Here is a 24,438-nt window from a genome sequence, read left to right on the forward strand (position 1 = left end):
CAATATCAAATCAGCCATAAAAATTTGTAAAAGATGCAAGGTAGGACTCATTTATACTGAAACAATGGCAGTATAAATGTGGTTTTTGCAAATGTTTGTATATTTGATTCCTATCACATTTTTTAATAAACCTTTATATCACACAAATGGTCAAATTACTTGGATTAAATTGATGCCATACCTGGTGGTTTATAATATAATAAACATTACAAGTGCTTTCCAAAATATCTGTTAAAAATACACAATTTCTTTATTCTCAGTGGTTATTCCCTTTATTCTTACATAGTATAAACGTAGCTAGCAGGTTTTTTAAAAAATGACTTTTACTAGAAGCAGATATACCTCATCTTCACTATCTGTTTAATTTTCCTCCATAAATGTGTTGCAAACATAAATGTGTGTCTCATAAACAGGACTGCCACTTAAGTGTCAAATATTGTCCCTGGGTATGCTTTCTAATCTGGTGACTTTCCAACAATACTCTATTTGGCATCTCAGCCATGTTTAACTGTGAAAAATAGGCATTTCTGGGAAATTTCTAAATTGTCTTTTTAGCCTAAGTGAACCAGAGGATATTTCAAGGATATCATATATATATAGCTCTTCCTGTCAAACTAGAAAGTTCAGTGAAAGTCTGAAATTTCTTCTTTCCTATCCTTAAGGAGCTGCTGTCCTCATTCTTGAAACTGCAGAGGAGTATATCAGCATGAAAGCTAATCCTGTGCCTTCAGTCACACTCACTGTAATCTGAGTTCCTCTTCCTCTCCAATACTGAGCGCATATGTGATAGGCATCATGGCTGAAACTACAGCAGTAGTGTCCACTGCTAAACGGACATGTTTGGCAAAGGGAGGAGTCCCAGAAATACAGTACTTGTCGATTTTGTAGGAGACTGACTAATAAGGATGCTAAATAAAATATATGATGCCCAATTAAATGTGAATTTTAGATCAATGAATGAATTATTTTTAGTATAAATATGTCCCATGCAACATTTAGGACATACTTACTGTGATGCTTAATACTGAGTGTCAACCTGATTAGATTGAAGGATGCAAGGTATTGATCCTGGGTGGGTCTGTGAGGATGTTGTCAAAAGAGATTAACTTTTGAGTTAGTGGGCTGGGAAAGGCAGACCAACCCTTAATTGGGGTGGGCCTAATCAGCTGCCAGCTTGGCCAGAATATAAAGCAAGCAGAAAAATGTAAAAAGCCCAGACTGTCTTAGCCTCCCAGCCTACATCTTTCTCCCATGCTGGATATTTTCTGCCCTCAAACATCAGACTCCAAGTTCTTCAGCTTTGGGACTCAGACTGGCTTCCTTGCTCCTCAGCTTGCAGATAGCCTACTGTGGAACCTTGTGATCATGTGAGTTAACACTACTTAATAAACTCCTAGGAGTTTTATTAAGTTTAATAAAGTTTATTAAGTTTAATAAACTAATAAGAGATATATATCTCTCCTATAGGATATGTATATAATTATATGTATATATATATATATAATATATATATTAATTCTGTTCCTCTAGAGAACCCTGACTAATACACTTACACTAAAGAAAAGTGTTTGTTGCTTAATGGGGCAAATTTATACTTAAAAAGTTATTGCTATATATCTAAAATTCAAACTCATTTGCATATTTTTCATTCTTATTTGCTAAATCTGGTAAACCTAGACTGGCAGGATAAAAGAAAATCCAGTAAGATGTGTATTATTACTTTTTAAAAAATACATGAGCTGTTGAGGAAAGGGAACTAGGTCTCACAGTGAACCCACTGTGAACTTCAGAGGCACTGCGGAAAATATAAGGTTCATGTAGAAGTCTTTGTAAAATTTTTATTTAGTTGCCTGAATGTGGACAGCAGATATAAAATTAAGGAACATCTTAGATTTCAGTAAGCCAGATATCACTAAGTTGCTAGAAATGGTACATTCTAATTTTGAAAATTATGTTAGGTCTTTTGTTTCAAATCCTTCTGGAAAACAGTTGCATCGGGATGAGGGATAGTTTTACCTCTTAATTGTTTACAAAACAATCATAGAAATAAAATCTAGCAAGTCTTTTTTATCGATCAAGTTTGTAGCAATATATGCATAAGCCTTAAAGCTGAAATACTTTGCAATTTCCCATGAATATCTAGAATGAACAGGAACCAGGCTATTTTCTTAATGTCATAATGTACCTATCCAGTACAAACTAGAGTTATCTGGTCAAATTTGAAAAATATCTCTAACCTAAATTGGATTATTCTAGGATAAACATTACTTTGGAGATTACATTTTCCCGTCTGATTCTCTTACTGATCATGAGAATCAGAAAATATCCCATTACCCACTGTATTATCACAGTAAGTTTGGGCTCCATACATGCTCTAATTCTTGAAGTGGCATTATTATAAAATATTTCTGCACAAAGGATTTGGGTGGTTTTATCTGTATACTTTATGGATCATCACATGGAGTCAGGCAGAGATGGCATCCATTTCATTCATTAAAGCTATTGCAGAAAGTGGCACTGTGTGTGTTGGGCCTCTAGGGTGAGCCTGCTGTAACTTTCTCCTCAAGGGCCAGGTTATTACTGGGATCAGTCCAGTTTCTGTTTCCATATTTTCTATATTGGAAAGAGAGGTTCTACCTGGGCTCCTCTCTACATCGACTTTTGTCAGCAGTTTCTTCCCATCTATCTGGCTTTTAGTAGGAACAATTAAGACATTTGTAACTTGGGCTGCTAACACTATAGTTAGGTTTTAGGATAACATACTGCAGGTTCAAGACAGTAACTAGTGGATTCCATGCCTTTGGTGATGGTACAGGCTTTCCCTTCCATTGAAATTCTGTGTCTTCTTTAATGTCACAGTCAGTAGATTTTAACTGTAATCTGTATGGGTCCATCTCTTACTAATGATCCAGCGTGAAATGCTTTAGAGAGATTGGATTTTCTGAGCTAGTCCAGTAGTGGAGGTGTAGTAGATATAGGCAGAGGATGAGGAGGAAAAAGAAGAGGAAGATGGCAGTCTGGCTGTAGCAGTGTGGAAGGAAGTGCAGCCCAGCATTCTGCAGCAGGTAGTTAGAGCACAGACAGGCACATTTACAAGTTTACTACTCATGTGACACACTTGACCACAGATTGGCAGGAAGAATTTTCTGAAAACATCTTGATTTGTAGCCTCATTACTTCAATCTCTGTTTCTGTGATCACATTGTGCCTCCTTTTTTCCATGTGTATTAAAGTTGAATTCAAAACTAAAAAAAAATATTATCATAACAGGGCCACCAGTAAACAGCCACCATTTTGGCATCTCTGAGTCAAAACTTAAGCTTAATGATGTTACAGGCATGATTGAAGCACCTGAACCCATACAAGGTCATTTGTATATAGACCTTGATTGACACTATTGTTTGGATACAACCAGAGAGAAGGAATGCATAGGACAATTTTATAACCTTACCCGTTTGGGTTTTTCTTATGTTAAATCACCTTGGAAGTACAGTTGCATTTAAAACTTCCTGTACAGATTAATGCAGAAAAGTTGGGACATTAGGAGATTAGTTGAATAAAAATAGAACTTCGGTAGAGTTGGAATAAATGAAAACTTTCAAATCCAAATAGACGTTTTATAGATTTGCAATAGTTTACAACTTATCGTATTTGGAAGTAAATACTTAAAAATTGGCTAAGGAGATGCATAAAGGAATCTGCTTCCCTTTCCAAAAGACAGGCTGAAAATAACAGCAGAGATTATATTACAGAATTTAAGAGTAGGACATCAATGGGCGATGATTGAATATTTTTCTCCTTCTGTTATTCACCTCCTCAGAAGCATGTGTGAGATTGAATTTTTTCAAAAAAGAGGAAAGAAGGAAAGAAAGAAAGAGGAAAAGAAAGAAAAATAAAGAAAGAAAGAAAGAATGAAAGAAAAAGAAAGAGAAAGAAAGAAGGAAGGAAAGAAAGAAAGAAAAAAGAAAGAAAGAAAGAAAGAAAGAAAGAAAGAAAGAAAGAAAGAGGAGATATGTAAAAAGCACAAAATAAACCAGGACAGCTATCAGTTCACAAAGACAAAAGTACACTACAAATACTTAGCATCTTGTCATTAATTGTCACACTGTTGCTTTTGGACATTCTTGATTAGAGGAAAGGAAGTTGAAGTCTAGCCTGGCAATGAGAGTATTTTCATTGCAAATCTACAACTTTATGGTTATAATTTTGAAAAATACACTATTTTATAATACCTAAAGCAAAACGTAAAAAGTGTTTCTATAGAAAATTGAAACTTACCAAGGTCTCCACATAGGTGAAAGAGCTTGCAACCTCTTCAATCATACTCTCTCAGGTTGTACACATTGTTTTTCTAGAAAAGAACATTCATATGTGATATAATAAAAATGAAATTCATTGTATGTTCTAAAAAATGTTTAAATACTTAAGAAAAAGAAAAAATCAATGTGGAGAAACTGGCCACTTTTAAAAATCCATTCTTTTGGAAGTGCACTGATATTAGACATTTCCAGGCAAAATAAGATGAATAAAAAATGAAGTTGGTGAAACCTGCCTTCAATATTCTTTCTCTTAACTTTTAACATCATTTTCCTACTTTATGTTGCTCAAGCTCTGGTTTTAACATTTTTTTCTTGTATCTTCCTAGAAAAACCTTTTTGTACCTTGAGATAGCTCAACAAGCATAGGAGACTTACCAATCTTTTCCTTCTAATAGAAATAAAACAAGCAAATTTAGCCTGGGCTTATCTTCTTTTGATATAGATTTTCTTTCAATAAGCTAGAAAAGACCCCCTTTCTAGCAGGTATTAATATTTGAGAATAGGAAAATATGTCTTTTTCATATCATTTCTTACAGAAATAAAATTTATGCTAAGACAGAGAAAATAAAGTGTGTAGGCTATGGTGAGACGGGCAGTAGAAATTACCATAGGTGAGAAAAGATACAGAAGGGCTAAAGAAGGATAAAGAATTTGACTTCCAGAGTCTAATCTACAATGTTTATTGTCTCTATTCTTTGAAATTTGACATTGGAGAAAATTCTGGATGATGTGTGCCATAGCTTGGCTTTAACTTCCTCACCCTCAAATAAATGTATTTTATTTTCTTTATATCAGTCACTCACAACCATAATTATAATTTTGGTCTTGTTATCTCTCCAAATTACATCACCACTAAAATCTCAGTGTTTTTTGTTTGTTTGTTTGTTTGTTTGTTTTGAGATGGAGTCTCACTCTGACGCCCAAGCTGGAGTGCAGTGGCGCCATCTCGGCTCACTGCAAGCACCGCCTCCCAGGTTAACGCCATTCTCCTGCCTCAGCCTCCCGAGTAGCTGGGACTACAGGCACCCGCCACCACACCCAGCTAATTTTTTTTTTTTTTTTTTTTTGTATTTTTAGTAGAGACGAGGTTTCACCGTGTTAGCCAGGATGGTCTCGATCTCCTGACCTAGTGATCCACCTGCCTTGGCCTCCCAAAGTGCTGGGATGACAGGCGTGAGCCACCACGCCCGGCCTGAAATCTCAGTTTTAAGCATTCTATTTTCTGATCATAATTCCTAGATTTTCAACTAATGTTTTCTGTCATTTTAACAATCCTTTATCTATACAATATTGTCTCCTACTTCATTAAAATATATATATGAACAATTGGTTGAGTTCCTTTATAGTCTTATACCAACTCTATTAATCTTCCTGTATCTGTACTCAAGATCCGTACTCCTACCTAAGGCCCAAACTTCTTTTGCTTTGAACTCCGTCTCCTTTTGTCTTCTCAAGTAATTCTTTCTGCAAATGGTCCATTATTTCCCTGGAGTCATCATTGTGCTTCCTCTTGGATGTTTCTCATCACCAGATAAAAATGTTTTATCAAGTATATAAAAATTTTAAAAACCATCGAACCTAAAACTAGACAAAAATAGACTCCATATTCATCCATTTCCCCTTCAGCTACTATTTTATTTCTGGGTAATTCATTGTATTAAAACACTTAATATTTTTTAGAATTTCTATTACCAAGTGCTCACATACCACTTTTTCAACCCACTGTTAGCAGGTTACTTTTACCAACACTCTATGGAAATTATGGTTGTTTGAATTAAAGATGACCTGCATGTTTCTTAAGATCACTTCAAAGATCATTGACTCCTCTTTGAAATTATTATTGGTGATCGCTTTCTCTTTTTTGAAAAGCTGCCTTCTGGTACTACCTCTTCTGATTTTCCTTCCTGTTTGGTCTTCTCTGTCTCCCTTGCTAGCTTATTTATTCTTTGGCATCTAAATGTTGGAATGTCTCAATATTCTGTTCTGGTTCCCATCTCTTCTCAACTACACACACTCCCTGGTGATTTTCTTCGGTCCTATGGCTTTAAGTGTGGTCCCTAAAGCAATTACTCCAAGGTTAAAATTTTCATCTTTCACTTCTCCACTAAATTGCAGACTTAGTTGTTCAAATTTCTAGTGCTTTGATGTTATGCCAAGTAAACTTTTCAAAATTGTCATGTCCCAAACAGAACTCTCCTTTTTAATAAAAATATCTTCATGAATTCTAATCTATTTTTACTACTATTTTCTGAGTCCAAGCTACTTTCATTTTTCACCAGGAGTACATAAAGTCTCTCCTAATTTCTCATCCTTTTCTAATCTTATCCCTCTATTATCTATAGTATTTTCTTAAGTTATTTTTAATATCAAGAATTTTATTTCCAAGAAATAGTTATTATAATACTTTTATGCATATATCATCCCATTTACTACATTGTCTATTTACAGGTACTTATTTATTTCAAAAATTTATTTTAAATAAATGTTGTCTGTGATAATAATACCTACATCAACTGCAAATCTGCTACTATTTGATAGTTAGAAGGGACAAATTATTTAGTATATTTATGTTAAACTTAGCTTTTCGGTGACCAAATCAACAGACATAACTTACATTTAATTTAAACATAACATAATCTTCATATCAATAATATGAATATCAACATATACTGAAAAACAAACCTAACCTCAAGCTAAGGAAGTAGATGTGACATTGACATACATAGTTGATTTGCTATAACATTTCTCAGAGCTTTAGAAAGAGAATATGTTGAAATATAACCAAAAGAACTGAAAGCAGGAACTCAGACATATTTGCACACTCATAGTCATACCAACATTATTTAAATAGCTAAAAAGTGGAAACAACAGAAATGGCTATTGGTGGATGAATAGATAAACAAAACTTGATATGTACAGGCAATTAAGATTATTAAACCTTAAAAAATAAGGAAGGTCTGACACATGGTACAACATAGATGAACTCAGAACAATAATGAGTGAAATAAGCCAAATACAAAAACACATGTACTGTATGATTCTATTTATATGAGGCGCCTAGATTGATGAAATTTATAGAGACAAAATGTAGAATGATAGTTGCCAGGACTTGGGGCAGAGGAGAATGGGAAATTGTTTTTTAAAGAGTATAGAGTTTCAGTTTTGCAAAATGAAAAGATTCCTAGATATTGGTTGCAGAACAATGTGAATGTACTCAATGCTGTGGAACTGCACACTTAACAATCAGATGGAAAAATGTTTGTTGTGTGTATATTACCATAATTTATTTTTATATGTTATATGTATATTATATATATGTATGCTTCTCTCTTTCTAAATATATATCTCAATACTTCACTTGGTGAGACATTCTAATTTTTATAGTACAAAAATCTGCTGTAATTTATTTAGTGGAGAATTAAAGGGTTCATTTCATCTTTACTCCTGAGGTAGAACTCACATTCCACCTCAGAAGCTGTGAGAACTGTGCAGATTAGGATGTAAATGAAGAAGATTCAGTCAAAGTACACCAAGCTATTTATCAAATTTTAAATGGACTAAGGAATCAAAGTGGGAAACTTTTTCTAATGGGAGAGGGCATTGGGAGATGCTGTGTAGCAGCAAGGAGAACACTGCGCAAGTAACAGATCAGCAAATCTGGGTATACCTTGCTTTTAAAAACTAAAATATGAAAGTTCTTTTCCTTAAGTGGGGAAATTTAGCTTGTTTTTTTCTTATTGTTCTCTCAATGTTATAGAATTTTTTTTTCATAAAAAACTGGCACAGTGCAGAGTGATTGGCTTGGTGAAGGATGTGTAACAGTGTCCCTGGGGAATGATATGTCTGAACTGTCTCTTGCATGCTCTCGAAAATTCAGCCTGGGGTGACGAGTCCACTCCACCCATGTAAATATTCAGATGGTGAAATTCTGCAGAATCAGGCAGTGACAGGGAGGTCTTTCAGTGAATAAAGGAGCTGAAAAGACTCACTTATTGGAGACCATAAAACCACTGTTTTTGACTGTCCCTCTGGAATCAGGAAAATGTGGGGGTGTAATATAGGTGCCATACTGTCATGCACTTAAGACATCAAAACTACTTTGCCTTCCAAGTTGAACTGGGAGTTCTGGGCTTGGCAGATTGATGCCTCACTCTGATATGCAAGGTGAATGGTTTTTCTATGTGCCAGCTGAGATTAAGTCTGTTTAGGAAAGGGAACAAAGAATCTCTTTTTCTTTTTCTGGATCGCTATCCATCCAAACATAGAGCCCTGTTCTTCCATGAGCTTCTTGAAGGCAAGTATGTCTTGTATTATGATGCTCCCCTTCACCCCTTTACCTTCTACTCAGCCCCCAATGTTGTTATATTGGAATGTGCATAAATGATTGGAAGGAAAAGTAGCAGAAGCCCATAGAAATGTAGAGAGATGAGGAGAATGCTCCCCACTAGTTGGTAATGGACTAGGGTCCTCTTTGTGCACTAGACCAGAGAAAGGAGCTTTCATTTACATCCACGTTTTGTTGCATAGTAGCTGTGTGCCAGCTTCTGTTCTTTAAATTCTCTAAGCTTCAGACTTTGGGTTTGTAAAATAGTATGTCTACTCCATAATTTTGATGCTCAAACAAGATAATGTAAATAAAATTATTTGATAAAGCTCTTTACAAATTTAAAGTATTATTATATAACCCACATTAGATGTTATCTAAATGTTATAGCTTTATCCCTTTGTGGATTGACATATCTTCCTAATTGAAGTGTTGGGATGAAGTGTCATTCCTTCCAAGAGAGTCATGTAGTCTTCAAAGTTCATGAAATGTTAATACAGATTAACAGAGATAGTTGGTATATTGGTGAGATTTATCCATATCTCACCAGACTCTAGTGAGCTATCTCAAGACTTGAAAAATGCAAGTATGTTTGCAGTATAGGGAGAAGAGGTTTGACAAAAGATTCTTTTATAAAAATGGCAGAATTATATCAAAATTCACCTAACTGAAGTGAAAAACTACATTAGATGTTAATGTGTCTGAAAACAATTTTAAAATATATTCAGAAACACTTTTATAAAAAAATGAAAACAGACTGGGAGCAGGTTTCAAAGAGTGGAAAAATTATTTTGTGAGCAAATTGTAAAAGAAGAGCATAGATTTAATTACTTACATATTTTGGAAAGCTAGAAAGATGGACTGCAAGGAATGCTGCTAGGACTTAGAGACCTTCAGCAGCTGTTGCTTTCCCATTGATTCTTTCATGGGATTTCCTTATGTAACTTTACACTCACTAATGTATTTGCAAATACTATTAAATCCTAAATTATATGCAGGCTTTTTTTCCCCTTTATGGAGAACGGGCCTCAATGGGGAGCTGAGTTTATTATTAATGTATCCAGCTTTCTCTCTCCCTCTGAAAATAGTGAGTAATGGCTAATGTAGAATAAATCATTTCCTGCGCTTAATGAGTCCCTGTCCATCGATAATGTTAAATTAACTGTTGACTCAGTTTCAGACTCCAAGCACGTAATATTTGTTAGCTCTTGTAAGTTTTCGAAGTGATTTCTCAAATTTCCTTTATCTCTCACCCTTTCCTTTCCTTTCCTTTTTCCTTTCCCCTTTCCTCTCCTCTCCTCTCCTCTGTTCCCCTCCCCTCCCCTTCCCTCTCTTCCCCTCTCCTCTCCTCCCCTTTCCTCTCCTTTCCTTCCTTGTCTTTCATCACATTTTTTCTTTCTTTCTTTGTTTACAAAGCAGGCACATACTCTTGCCCTCATATTTCAAATGAAGAACCTAAGGCTCAGGAAATATATATGGTTTTACTGCCTAAGGGCACATAACTTAGATTGAGAAATCATAATCAAGAATATTTTATTTATTCATTCCTGGATTAGAGAATTTCCATAGATGCCTGGGACCATGCTAAGCACTGGAGAGGGACTGGTGGACAGGAAAGACCCAGGCCTCATCCTCCCCTATAGATGCCTGGGACCGTGCTAAGCACTGAAGGGAGAGTGGTGGCCTCATCCTCCGGCAGCCTAGAACAGCAAACGAGCAGTGAGCAAGTAACTGAGAAGTTAAGAAAAAATTGTGAAGGAAATTGCAAAATACATTTTAAATGAATGACAATGGGATAAAATTAGGGCTAACAAATTTACCTTTGAGAAATGATGTTTAAGTTGTGACCTGAAGAAAAGAAGTTAGATAAAAAGTGAATATGGAGAGACAGTGTTAAATCTAAGGTAGCATAAAGAGATAGAGGGAGAAAAATGAAGACCAGCAAATGGGGAGGGGCAGGTCTTTTAAGACATCATATGCTATGGTGATAATTGTGTCCTTTATCTTGACAATAGTGAAAAAGATTGTGGTTAGATTTAAATAAAGAAATAATATGTGTGTTTCTAAAAAAGGAATACTGTGGCTTTAATGTGGAATTGGTCTCAAATGGAGAGGAGTGAATGAAAAGTAGATAGTGAGAAATTCACTACAGTGATTGAAATTACAGATTGCAGTGATCTGAGATTAGAAGAATGAAATTCATGGTCCTCACTGGAAAGGGCCTTGTTGTGAAGCTTAACTTTGCAGACAGGAGGGTGCTACGCTAGGTGACTTTTACCCTGGAATGTGTGTTTAGTGTGGTGTTTTGGATAGATGACTCCTACAGTAGTATCTGGGAAGTTAAATCAAGACTTGATTTTAATAATTGTGCCAATTGGAGATTAAGCTCAAATTTATACAACAAATAGATAGCACAGTTGAAATCTTGATGTCAAATTTAATGTTACTGCCACTAAACCAAGCCACCTGTTTGTTATAATGTTATTGTATAATTAGTATTATACTAATTGTATAAGTATTATACTAATTGTATAATACTAATATTAATATTGCATAATATTAATATTGATATAAAATCAATTTTTTTTTAGATGCTAAGTTTTACTGTGTACGCATCATCTTATGTATTTCTCACACATGCTTAGAGGTGTAGCAGTCATCGGTCTTCCAGGCTCCAAGCCTAGAAGGCCCATGTCACTTTAGAACGGCCCTCGCCTGCTAGTCCCAATCTCTTCTTGAAGTTGGAACTTGGCTGCTTTTGTTATTTTACCCTGCAAAACTCTTTTATTCACCTTGTTCTAGGAGACACTCCCTTAGAGGTTTCCTCTGATTCCGTAACCTGAGTAAAGTACTAATTCCCTGGCAGTTTGAGTCTTGGAGAATTTGGGGGATTGATTAAACACATGCTGTTGAATTACGTTACTACTTTGTTATGTGAAAGCAGAGCTCATAGACAATAGCCTGTGGGTCACATGCAGCCATTCCATGGAGAAGGCAAAGGAAGTGCAGAGAAGGAAGACAATATAAAGCAAAGAAAACAAAACAAAATAAACCCTCCACCCACAAAAAAATGCAAAAACTAACCAAGTTATTTCCGATGACAGAAACTATAATCTTTCCACTATATCACCCTACTTTTATATCCTCTTACAAACATATGTAAAAGTGTAACATATTTTAGAAAAATTGTAAGTTTCAGTTTAAAAATGGAAAGCTTCAATTTTGCTAAAAAAAAAATTTATCTTAAATGCCTTATTCTCATTCAGACTGGATTATTGAAGAAAAAGAAAATGTTTAAAAACTATACTTTGTGAAAATAAATTTGTATTCATTATGGCAAAAAGAGAGAGAAATCATCCAAAACAACTCAATTTTTCCATTTTCATGCTAATTAAGATGGTAATAATATAGAGTATTAATCCTTGCTTACATAACTTGGCTCCTATAGGAAGGCAAGATTTTGATTGTTAGGTAAACCATATTTGCCCTGCAGCTATTTTACAAAATATTCCTCTAACTGGTGATGTAATTCTGCAATTCACACTTAGTGTTTACCTTAAATAATTCTCACTTTCTATTAAGGTACTGGCTACTCACCATTAAATTAGTTTTGGCTCTTTAAAGTCAACATCATTATATAAGAAACATTGACTCCTGCTTAGAGGTCAAAGTAAAAAAATAATTTGGCTCCTGTGCATGTGCCCAAGATAATTAGCTATAAATAAAATTCATCATCTCTTTGATTTGCAAAGAGCAATCATAGCAGGGGTCTCAAAAGCATAGCGCAGCCAAGTAAAGTTCAGCAATGTTTGTCTTGTGCAGAGATGCCAGGCCTGGAAAGGGTGTGGGCTAAAATCTAGCCAACACTCAGCCTGCAGGTACCCAGCCAGAGTAACTTTTCCCAGTGTATCCAAAATCTTGCATAGTCTGAGTGAGGCTGATGAGCTATATGACCTTGGCAATACTTTCAAACTCTTTTGAGGCTCAATTTCTAAAACTACAGAATGGAAATAGAAATATATAGGCCTAATAATGCATATTTATATAATTATAAATTATATATTCAGGGACACACATGTGATTTGTTCATAATTTTAGTGAAATTTAAACTTACCCCAGATGTACTCTTATCTCTTCCCTTGAGCAAATATTATTTCCCGTTAAGTATTTTTTAATAAAATATTATTACCTGATAATTATTTCTTAGTAAATTAAGTTCTCCTCCAAATTTGTTAAAATTGATTCCATTTTAAAAATTTTATATTGGCAAATTCTGGTATTATGAATAATTTATAGACAAGTTAACAAAAGAGATTGAACACTTGGAACTTAATTTTAAGAACTTTCGAACATATATCTTTAATGTGGTTAGAAGTGAAGATGTGGTTTGGAAAATATTTTCAAGTGCATACCGTAAAAAAAAAAAAGATGCAAATTTCCATCAATTCATCTCCCACATAACAATATAGCTTTAAGTGAGTACTTCTTTTTTCACTTTGCATAAGTCAATAACAGACTCAGTGTATGCTCACATTCCCTGAAATAATCCACTCAAATGAAAAGCATCTAGCATCAGTGGGCAATGCAAATTTCATTGAAAAGACTGTGATAAGTCTGTAAGAAGATGTTACAAGATGTAAGAATCTCCTATTGTCAATTAGTTTTATCAATCAGAACAATTTAAGTCAATCAGTTTTATTCCATGCAATCCCTTTCCAACCGATTTTTAGTTTCCATCTTCTTTCTCTTAATTCCCCAGACTGCAATGATTTCTCACTTTATAACGCAGAACAGTTCGGCAAACCTGTACACCCACACCTATTCTACAGCTGTCCAAGCAAAGATGGACATTCCATTTATCAGGAACCATTTCTGCAAGGGATGATGACAATTATGATGATGATGATGATGATAAAATCTTGACACTTAGATGTACACATTTTCTTATTTTATTTAGTGGACAAGATTTTGTCAAGTGTTTATTTTTTTCATGCCCATCTGGCAATCCTGCCTAGAGAGGGATATCATTATATTTTAATGTATTTCTCCTGCTTAGGCTAAGTTAATTCTTCTGTATATAGTGGCTTTTTTTCAAATACTTTAGAGTTAGGCAGTGTGAACCTAGTAGTTTATTTGCAGTGCTCTACGACAGCAGAAGGTGAGATTTTGGAAGGTTCTTCTGTAAACCAGAATGCTCTCTGGAGCACCTGATCTCTTGGTACCTGTCTTAGAAGTTTTCCCATATTTGGGCAGTCAGGAAATGTATGTGCATGTAGAGATGCTAAAGGGCATAAAAAACCTCGGTCTTTTTACATCCATCCACGACTTACTCTTTTCCGCAAACGATAAAGAAAAGGATTACTTATGACATTTTACAGACATGCATACTGAGCAGTAAAATTTGAACTAGGTTTAACTTAGGGCATAGATGGTGCTGGTGTTGAAAAGCTTTCTCCATGTTATGTATACCCAAAAGTGTGCTTATACACATATCTATGCACAGAAATATTTGTTAAGAGGGAGAAAAAACTCAAGTCGGTCTTGCCCCAGTAATTCAGGAGAAAATTAAGGGAAGATAGATATGTGTGTATATGGTTGGGTGGGGGACAACGTTTGCAAAATTATGAGACTTCGGGTACAAGAAGAACTGCTTTTTGACCTAAGAAATAATGCTGACAAAGAGCTGAGAAGAAGGCAGTATTTTACATCTAGCATGCAACTCAAAACTCCTCAGCATGGTTGAGAGTATCAAAAGGAAGCACATGTGGCATAAAGAGAATTGGCCATGATGTAGATTCTTCAAAGAGCTTTTTATTTCATGACGAAAGGATAATAATAGTTGCTAACATTTATTGAGCGAAAGCCACAGGGTGGTCAGTTAAAGAGATCAGCACCTAGAACTTCTGTGAAGAGTGTTAATGTGCGATGGTGATTGGAAGTCCGGGGCATGGGCAGAGTGGGAGGAGGCTTAGATTATATCACTTTCCCTGGTGAGGACTTAGAACCTAAAGTACTCTTACACCTACATCTCCTCAGTTATATCTTCCCAGGTTGTGGTGGCCTGGAAAAATCTGTATTACTTGGGGTTTAGCTAGGAAAATAAACCAGATTTATGAACAGTAAACTGGAAAACAAATATAGTCCATTAGGTAAATGCAACAAATGTGCCTCCTTTTCCTTGGATCCTGTTTCACTGACTGCTAATAATATACTTTATGATTTCAAGATGAGAAATAACCTCAGAAGGAGAAATCATTTTTACTAAGATTGATGACTAAAGCTTTGGCTGCTGCAGCTGACAAAAATTGAATTTATACAAACAGCCAGGGAAGCAGTTTCTCCAAAAGAGAGGAAATCCAATGAGGGTAATTTCTTGGTCTCTGCTTTTCCATGTACCTATTTAGTAATCATTTTAAAGTTAAAATATTAGGGTTCATTTTTTTTCTTTATAATTTGCCTACTCTTGAAACCCTAGGCAATAAAAGCAACTCTTTCTCAACTTCTGGAATATGTGTTTAGCAGAAAATGTATAGATTATGGTGATAGGGGAAAGTTATGTCATTCTGAGAAAGAAACCTTTTGCTTATTATAATTGACAATTTCTTTCTTGGAAGGTAAAATTCTTAAGAAATTATTTGATGTAAGTTTACTATGATTAAAATTTGCTCAGGGAAACCAATCATGCCATTTATCCATGTGACGTTCAGTCAAGACTCTATAAACCTTTAATCAACATTTTCTCTTGTAGTAACTACCTCAGAAATGTTTTTCCTGACAACGTCTTGTCCCAGAAAATTTGTTTCTCAAGGAAAAAAAAAAAAGATTTGAATCAGTCTGTTGTAAAGCATGTTTGTAATAAAACTTTGATATGTCTAACAAACCAAGTTGCCTGAAAACTATTTTTGAACAGTAAGATTTCACTGCCCAACATCACTCATGTACATATATGCAGGCTGGCCCTGACTCACATTATGGATGGATATTGGTAATCAGGAAGAGTAACTTGGAAAAAAGATGAAGGTTACTCCTTGGAACCCCAGGCTTTCTCTAGGTTTCTCCTCTTTCTATCAGAATAGATGTTATCTTTCTTTGTTACTTTAAATTTCATATTAGCAGGTTTATAATTTAAATCAATCTGTCTAGCTCTCAAAAAAATTTTTAATTATCTCTCCCCATAAAATAATGAAACTGTCTTCTACAGTGCTCCCCAAGTGCCCTATTTACTAATTGGTGAAATCTGGATTTGGAGAACCACTGGAGACTCAGGGAGCCAGCCTTTGAGGAAATGCATTGTTAAAACAAAATGGCTGTCTCAATAGAAGGCCATGATACATCTTTATGGAAACACTACACTGTTTACATGTCTGTATAGTAAGACTTCTCATAAACAAGTATAATGCCAATGGGGGAAATTTAGTGAAAGAATGGGGAGGGAAGATTAAAAAATAAAGCAGAGAGAAATGCTAAATCAAGCTGAAAATCTGGAGGCACTGATTTTAATCCACAGATAATAGGATCACTGGCCTCAGGCTAGAATAACTTATTTCTATAAAAATATAACAAGTTTTTCCACACTGAAGGAAAGATATAACATATTTTTTTAAACATCATAGGGGGAGTTTTCTGAGACAGCCCTATCAATAATTGATGCCTTGATTCTATTTAGTGTCCAAGCATATCTATTTTTCACCTCCTCATTTAATTAAGAAGGCTTTACGTAACAGGTGGAGAAGGGAGATTTCCTTATTTTAGCAATTACGAATATATCAAGAAAATATAAATCACAATATTCAGCTGAACCCTAATTATTCAGAGATGGCTTACCATTTCTGAGTTACTTGTGCTTCTTTAAAGAATCTTTCTTGTCATTTGATTGTCAAAACAGCATATGTTTTTAAATCTAACAACAGTAGGCAATATTATTCATAGTTTACAGATGAGAAAAAATGAGCCCTAGATTGGCTGAGTCTTGTCAAGGATCTCAAGGCTGGTGGGTAGCAGAAATAAGACTTGAAATCTAGCCTGCTGTTTCCAGTCCACTGGGTGCTCAGGGAGGTGTTGTAGGAGAGCCTTGGGAAAAGGTAGGGGAATCATCCAGAAAAAAAACAAAGAGGAATAAATTTCTCTATGAAAAGACAGGAAGTGTATGCATCATAGCCAAAGGTGAACTGACCCTAGAATTCATTTCTGGAAAAAGGACAGAATGTAGGGAATCAGAGCAAAACACACAGAGAACTTCAGTAACCTGAAGAGCTTAGAAAAAACACAACTCAGATTAAGAGTTAAAGGAGAGTGGAAATGAGGTACAGAGAGGTTTCTCAGCTACTCAGAAAGAGCAATATGGACAAGAGGGTGAATGGATACATATCATTAGAAAAAAAAAAAACCTCAGAGATATAAAAGGTTCCAAATCAGAATAAACTAATGAGAGTTGTCGCCGTACATTCTTTCTGCACATAGTATGCCAAGATACCTGTGCAGCTCTGGCAGATTTTATGCCTTTGAGCTAGTTGTTTCAGGCATGTAGTAAATTAATTCCTTGCTACAGAGAAGAGATAAAGTGGATTTAAAAAATAGCAGAAAAAGAAAAATCTATCTTCCTAATTCTGTCAACTCAAAATTGTAGAACCCCAATTTTGAAATGCTCTTTAAATATAATTTTAATAAATGTCCTTGACATTTATGTCCATGGTTCATTTTCCATTTTTCTATGTATGTTCTTTTGGGGTCAATGTTCAGAAAGAAATAAATGTTTCCTTTCATCATTAATGCATATTCTTTATGTTGTTGAGTAAGAGAATAAAGTTTTCTGAATTAATCACATGCCATGGAAGATAGGTCAGATAGTCATATCTAAATACTTATCCTTATTCCCAAACCAGGTTCTACTTTCTCCATAAACTTTGGATATTCCTTCCAATCTTCATTCATTAATTCACTCAAGAATTAATTTATTGGGCACACAATATATATGGCAGGAACTATGACATAGGATAAGGTGGTGAATAAGACAATCTTGATGCATGTTTTCATGGAGCTCAACCTGGGGGGAAAGATACATTTTTCCAAACTTTCCCACCTAGATCACATTGCTTTCTCTTTCTCTAAACTGTGTTACTTGGCAGCTGATAAGGCAAAGTTTAGGACTTACTATGCTCTAATGATTTGTTTGTATTATACTCCTCCCAACTAAATTATGTAAACCAACATAGAGCAGTTAACATATAGTTCTTATTTCAAGTTCCCATGATACCAATCACAGTGCTAATCATAGAAAAAACTCCTGATAATATTTGTTGATTAGTTGATGGACATGTGAATTATTAAGTACTGAATATTCTAATAGGGACGTCTATAAAAAATATTAACTCTTTATTGTAAAATTTTTTAAAACAAAAAGCAGTATTTAAGTAGCTCTTTAAAGGTATGAATTTTCCAATTTGCTAGGGAAGAATGATTTATATTACGTGCAATAGTTTGGAAGCATGAAATGGCATAAAATATAATTTAATCATAAAATAAATATTTAGTGGCTACTCTGTTCCAGGAGTATTCCATGTGCTTATTTCTATTGACTTATCTACTCCTCACAACCACTAAGGTAGTATTATAAATATTCCAATTTTACAAATTAGAAATTTGAAACATAGAGAGCTTAAGTAATTTACCAAAAGTCACAAAGCTACTAAGTGGCGTAGAAAGATTTTAAACTCAGCAATCCAGTTCCAGAGCCCATGTCCTCATTGCAACTTACTATACCACATCTCAGAGTAAAACTTTTTTGGACTTGATTATGTTACAAATAATAAACTATGAGAATAGGAGATAAGTTGGAGTCAGATTAGAAAGTATCAATTTTAATGTACTAAGTATTATGAAAGGAAAGTCATTTTTCAAAAGGACCAAGATGTGTTGAATTGTTTTTTTAAGGCAACACTTTTGCAAGACTATATAGAAAGAACTGAAAATCTAAGGTGTGAGGAGAGAATTTAAAAACAGGAAGGTAGCATAAGACTTAAAAAGAATAAACTCTGGAATCAGTCTGATGTAGGCTCAAATCTTGACTGACCAATCATTAGTGCTGGTTACTGAAATTTCCAGTTCTCTTTCTTCTAGCCATACCTTTGAATCCCTATTAAGTTAAGCAAGCCCAGGTGTCTCGATTTAACCAAAGAAATGTGAACACAAGTTATATGTATTTTTTATGGGTGGAAGACAAAATATTTCATAGTTTGCTATTTCCCCTATCACTGTGGGGAGAAGTTCACCTTCAAGGTTTTCATTCTCAGAGATTTTGATGTTTGCTGTTGTAGCATAAACTAGTCTATCCCGAGAGGCACACAGGCTTTAGCACTTAATAGTTTTATCTTAAATTATTTAACAACTCTGAGCCTTTCTTTATTTCCTCATATATAAATAATGGGGTAATGATGATATATGATTTTTAATTTTTTGTTGCTCTTTTATTTTGTTTGGCATATTTTTTTTCTTAAAGTCTAGCACATAGCTGTTACTCAGCAGATGCTAATTCATAAGGACTAAGATAAATAAATAGCAGAAACACAAGGAACAGATTCTAAAGACAGTCTGAGGCAAAATAAACAGAACTTGAGTCCAATTTGGTATAAAGAATAGAACAAAAAAAGTAAATAGCTAGAGACTATCCCAAGTTTCCAGTTTACAGACAATATGATGGACTGCCACATTATTAACTAAAATAAGACATAAAGGAGGTCAAGTTGAGAGATGATGTCCTCCAAGCCAGGTATATGTATTCAAGTCAGATATTATGAAGTAAAGACAAGGAACTCAAGTGCGCATATAAAATATAGAGGAGTTTTAACATTTTTTTCCTACATGAAGATGCCTAAAATGTTGACTGGCTTTTTGCAGACCACCTGAAATTTAATTGACTGTCAGTATAAATATTCCAGGCACAATACAGAGAAAAATAATTCAATAGGTGAATTTATTCTGTTACAATTTTTGGCTTCCTTTTCAGTGTTTTCCCCCTTGGAATCTTTTTTGGAGTCACACATAACTGACAGTAAGTATAAGAAACAGAATTCTAACCCTGTTTAATAAACTGAATTCATGTGTTACTGAACTCCCTGAGCCTCATGTTCCTTAACTAAGAAAAAAAAAATGAAATGATGCCATGTAACTGATAGAGTTGCTCAAAGTTTAACTGTGATGATATGTGTGAAATACAGAATCACACAGCAGAAACTCTGTAAATATGTTTCCTTTTTCCTTCCTTGTATTAATCTTAGTTATTCCCTTTCTAGAGGAAGTTTTCCAGGTGACTTTCATAAAATTCTTTGTATTTTATTCCTTCCCAAGATCTTATTGCTGGAAAAGGAATCTATATTTTACTATAAGATTATTAAAAAAATAATTTTTATAAACTCAATTCTATAATTCCATGTTTACCTCCCTTTTATTTTCTTAACGTTTGATCTGGCATGATTTAGCTCAAAACAAAGATGTGCAAGCAATAAGAAAAGAACCAATTCCTAAAATTTATTTTTGCTATAAGTGGATTCAGCTACAATATTCTCATTAATATATTGGTCAGATGTGATACTGAGCCAGTCAAATGTTATCACTGCTTGCAGAGAGTTTAACCCACTGAGAGTAAGGATTAAGAGCCATAGCATGAAGTAAAGCTGGCACAAGAAACATCTCATTTTCACAGAATCATGGAATAAATTTACCTACAGAATGTGCAGTAAAGTAATCCTACAACAGTTAAAATTCCTTTTAAGGCCGGGCGCAGTGGCTCACGCCTGTAATCCCAGTACTTTGGGAAGCCGAGGAGGGCGGATCACAAGGTCAGGAGATAGAGACTATCCTGGCTAACACGGTGAAACCCCGTTTCTACTAAAAATACAAAAATATTAGCCGGGCTTGGTGGCGGGTGCCTGTAGTCCCAGCTACTTTGAAGGCTGAGGCAGGAGAATGGCGTGAACCCGGCAGGCAGAGGTTGCCGTGAGCCCAGATCGCAACACTGCACTCCAGCCTGGGCGACAGAGCGAGACTTCATCTCAAAAAAACAAAAAAAACAAAAAAACAAACAAACAAACAAACAAAAAACAAAAAAAACCTTTTAAAATGGACTTTCTGCTGAAAATCTAGAAAATAGTTTAATAAATATGGATACTTTCATAAACATTGTAAGATATAGGTAAGTAGGGGATATCTTATAATTAATTATTTTAATTTTAGATCAGCCATTCGAATAGTTTTTATAAATCTACTCTAAATTCCAAAATTAGAAACAACTCATTTAAGAAGAAAACCAAAAGCCAAACTTGATATTATAGGACGGTACAGTTTCTATCAAAAATGCTATTATGATGGATTACAAGAAGTACTTTCTTTTAGGGGAAGAGAAAGGTAATGTAAACATAGTTTTAATCCAACTTTATGATTAGATAATCCAGATTGATTGTAAGCATTACTAACTGAGTAAAAAGAGTATGTGCAATTTCCAGTTAATTTTATTATTTTATAATGGACAAAATACATTATGCAAGATTATCCAAGTGTTGGTGTTGAGGAATGTGATGTTTAAATACATTGTGTAACTTGGAGTAAAATGTAAATCAATACATTTATAAAATAGTATAGGTGTTTTCTTAATGATATCTTACTTCTGAACCTCTAAATTTCTCTAGTGTTTCAATAATTTCAAAACCAAGGGACTTGATTTTGAAAAGGAATATTTTCCTCTCTCATCCATGATGGAGTAACTGGCACTGAACATGTCCTCCTTCCATAAACAAATTTAAAACTAGGAAAAATATATGAGGCAATGGAGACTGACACTAAACAACAGGCTATAATCCTTTAGAGAAGAAAAGCATATAATGTGAGTTCTGCATTCTCTTCAGCTTCATATCTCAGGGCAATTGCTGAACTTCTATCAGTGAAGAGAGGTAGCCAAAACTGGGTATGACAGCTGCACTGAGCTGATGATGTTGTGGTCTGATCTCTCTGAGATCAGCTTTGAGCTACACAAGTGCTAGGACTTTTGATGTAGGGTACTGGAGAGGTGGGACCTGAGGAAAATAGGAACACCTGAAATCTATGTGAGGTTTCCTCAGTGATTATTTGGGCCTCACAGAGGATGGCTCTTGTAGGACTCAAATCTAAATAGAAATGACAGATCAAGCAGAGATCAAGCAGTGCTGAGATGCTGGAGTACCGGTACAACCAAAAAAGAGTCCTCAGTGATTACCTTATATGCTCAGGTTAGTCTCCCATAAAGACCATGCCTTAAGAGAAAGGAGTATGACCTAGAGCAAAGACCATAGCCTAGAACTAAATTGAAATCTACCCGTCTACAAAGAACGAAACCAAGAGTCTGCTAGTAAATCAACTTCTGCCGGGGAAAAATTCAGCATCTTTCAAAGAAGGCAACATGAGACAGAGTCTACACAATATATCATCCATAAGGTGTGTCATATAAAAGAGGTTAAAAAAGCCTGATAATTAAGGAGGAAAACAGTAAATAAAAAGAAATTTCAACATGACCAAGATGTTGAAATTAGCAGACAAGTATTTTAAAACATCTTGTGTAAAGTAAAGGAACAATCAGCAGAGTGAAGAGGCAAACTATGGAATGAAGAAAATTTGCAATTTATATATTGCAATGTATATATTTGATAAGGCCTCAGTATCCCGAATATATAAGAAACTCAAACAGCTCTACTGTAAGAAAATAAATAATCCAATTTAAAAATATACAAAGAACATGAATAGACTCTTTCAAAAGAATACATACAAAGGACCAACAAGTATATGAAAAAATGCTCAACATCGTTAATCATAAGGGAAATGCAAATTACAATTACAATGAAATATCACCTCACATCTGATAGAAAGGCTATTATCAAATGATGAAAGATAATTGTTGGTGAAGGTGTAGAAAAAATTAAATCCTTGTTCACTGTTGGTGGCAATGTAAATTAGAACAGCCATGTTGATAAACAGTCTGGAGATTCCTCAGAATATTAAAAATAAAACCACCATCCAGCAATCTTACTACTTGGTATATATCTAAAGGAACTGAAATAAGTATACTGAAGAAATATCTGCCCTCCCATGTTAATTGCTGTATTATTCACAGTAGCCAAGATATGGAATCAACCTAAGTGTCCATCAGTGGATGAATGCAAAAGAAAAGGTGCTATATATACACAATGGAATAATATTCATCCTTCGCAAAGAAAGAAATTCTGTCACTTGTGATAACATGGATAAGCCTGGAGGACATTATGTTAAGTGAAAAAAACCAGGCACAGGAAGACAAATACCACATGATCTTATTATATGTGGAAACTAAAAAGGTCACACTCATAGAAGCACTGGGTTAAAAGCATACACTCTCTTAGTTGGGGAAGATTCTGCCACACCTGGAGTACCAAATCACATTCAAAATGAATTTCCTAAGGAAACAATATTATAAATCATGGTTCAGTATGCCTGAAAGTCTAAATCTTCTTATCTATTTTACTACTTGTTTCAACATTTGTTAAGTGCTATTCATGTATAAAAAATTAAATCAGAAGATACTTAAGACACAGTCTTTGCCTTGAAGGGCTTTCATAAATTAAATCTGTATAGGTTGTCTCACCTGCTAGACTGTGTTCATACTTCCACCTTTACCATAACAAACCATGGGAACATTTAATGTTGCATTTGAAAATATATTACCACTATTTCTAGTAAATAAAAATCTCCTAGGAATAGTAAGACCTGGAATTTGTTATTTCTTTTGAGATTTGTTCATCTCAACAAAATCTTTACTGTTATCATGAAGTTCTATATTGATTAAACATGAAGACCTTTAGTTTTTTTGTGTGTGTGGCTATGCCATCCTTCTGAAATTTGAAAGATAGTATTCAAAAGAGAAAAAGTGAAGTAGAGTGATCAAGTCCAAGAGTCAAGCATTAAAAAAAAAGTATTTCTTATGTTAGCCACTACCAAACATGTTTTTATGTGATATGTGAGGGAATTACAAAAAATACAACACAGCTTTGTCTTTCAGGGAATGTATAAGTGGATATAAACCTGATACATATGACAATATAATTAGCTATCAATGCCGAATATAATTAGCTATCAATGCCGAATGTGCTAAATCAGATGGATGACACATTTTTGTTATAAGTATTTAAGAATGAAGAGATTACATAATTGAGTTCCTTACTATCATATTGAGTGCTATGTTTCATTCACTGCATTAAGCTCTGTTTACCTCACAGGACAATGTTTTGGAGTGATTTCCTCATAGTAATAAGATGCTTTCCTGGAAGTTTGCCCAATGTTTCTCTAAGCTTGGTCAATGTCTCCCTAAGCCCCAAATATCCTTTTTTAGATAGAAATTATCTTAATTTTGTAATTAAGGAAGTTAAATATCAGAGGTGTTAGAATATCTATCTAAGTTTATAAAGATGTTAAGTGAAAGAAATAGGATATGAAATCAAACTTGACTCCGTCCAAAGCTCCTCTTCTTTTCATTTGGCTACCTTATCCCTGTTCTTTCTACATTTCTATGGTATTTTAAATAAAGTAATAGCAAAACCAAGGCTATTGAAATAACTGCACAGAAATTGTCACTTTTAATGTTGATCTTCCCAACAATCCTGAGAATGTCAGGTTTTTTTTTTTATAATCAGTACATTTATAGCCCATAATGCAGTGATAATTTATTTTGGTTATTAGATTGTCTTATAATTATTTGCTAAGATGTCTGTTGCCATACTGTGAGTTCTATGACTCACTCAT

This window comes from Pan paniscus, chromosome 5, assembly GCF_029289425.2.
Source record: "Pan paniscus chromosome 5, NHGRI_mPanPan1-v2.0_pri, whole genome shotgun sequence".
Classification (NCBI taxonomy): domain Eukaryota; kingdom Metazoa; phylum Chordata; class Mammalia; order Primates; family Hominidae; genus Pan; species Pan paniscus.